This window comes from Myotis brandtii, unplaced genomic scaffold, assembly GCF_000412655.1.
Source record: "Myotis brandtii unplaced genomic scaffold, ASM41265v1 scaffold305, whole genome shotgun sequence".
Classification (NCBI taxonomy): Eukaryota; Metazoa; Chordata; class Mammalia; order Chiroptera; family Vespertilionidae; genus Myotis; species Myotis brandtii.
In genome coordinates, this window is record NW_005361652.1 from 3,172,671 (window position 1) to 3,174,283 (window position 1,613).

The following is a 1,613-nucleotide window of genomic DNA, read 5'->3' on the forward strand; positions in this document are numbered from 1 at the left end:
GAATTCAGCAATGCAGCAGGATACAAAATTAACACCCAGAAATCTATGGCCTTTTTATACACCAATAATGAACTCACAGAAAAAGAAATGGAAGGAAAAAAACCAATCCGATTTACCATTGTGCCAAAAAAACTAAGATAGAACTTGGACTAGAGCCTAGAAGATGGCGACCAGCAGGAATGTAGGGAGGGAGAGAGTGTGAGAGAATGAGGGAACAATAGAGGAGTGTGTGGTGTGTGTGTGTGTGTGAGCTAGGGACAGTTAGATTCTGCAGGTCTTCCAAGGGGCTGACAAACGGGGCAGTCTTAGATGGTGGAGCCCCGCTCCTAACACAGACACTCCTGGGTGGCCAGCGCAGGCTCAGAGACCATGCCATCTTGAGAAACAGAGCTGCTTGAGACTAGGATCCTGGCCTCAGCACCACCCAGTCTGGTCTCAGAAGCAAACCAGGATCCTGCAGCCACTGGGGACAGAGACCTGCGACCACAGCTGCAGACCCAGACACCAAGAATCCAGACATCCACAGGCCGCAGATCTCTGTGAGTAACAGAGCCCATCTCCCTCCCGGCATGCTCCTGGGCAGCACCATAGTAACTGATAGACCCGCCCCTCGCACAAGTGCAGCACCACTACAGGTATATGAGCCTGGGAACGCATGGACACTGGGAATCTGTTCACTGCAGCACTGCTACAGGAATTTGAGCCTGGGAGCGCACAGACACTGAGAATCTTTTCCCCGCAGTGCCACTACAGGAATTTGTGCCTAGGCGCACGTGGACACTGGGAATCTGTTCCCCGCAATGCAATCGGGTGACCAAACCTGAAGCCCATGCAGGGCGGCAGTGCCACCTGACTTCAATGCTGGGCAAGCACACACTGAAGTCTGCTTTCTGCAGCACAGGAGCGGACCTCCTGCCAACACTGTGCAACCCAGTCCCCCAAGCTGACCCGGACCCCGAGAGGCAACTAAGCACCAGTGACTTGACTCTGTTTCTTATCACATGCGCCTGGGATCCCTGACTCCCAGTGCATTCACACTAAGAGCCAGTGACTCCAATTCTCGGTGCATGTGCACACAGGCACCCTGACTCTCAGTGCGAGGCTGCGCGAAGCAACAGAGACTCTGATACTGGATTCCTGGGGAACTCTGACTCCTGGAACACGCTAGGGGGCTCTGATTTTCTACACATGCCAGGGGGGTCTCTGTTTCAGCACGGTGCAGGCGGAGTCCCTGATTCTAGGTGTGCACGCAAGGCCACACTGAGCGCCAGTAATGCTGACTCTGAGCGAGCCTGGTTCCCACCAACCCACAGCAGCCACACATATTAGTGTTGAAGCTCTTCGGTGACACTAGGGTGGGGCAAAGCTCCCACTGCACACAGCCCAGGCCCACACAACTCAACATTTGAACCTTCTGGTGATAGTCAGAATGTGGAGACGACACAATCCCCAAAGGAAAGAAAATGAGGAGTCACCAAGAAAGGAAATTAGTGAAATTGAAGCATGCAACATGACAGAAAAGGAATTCAGAGTAATGGGTGTACAATTCATTCACCAGATGAATGAGAAAATCAACAACCTATGCAAGAATCAGGAAGAAATGAAAAGTGATA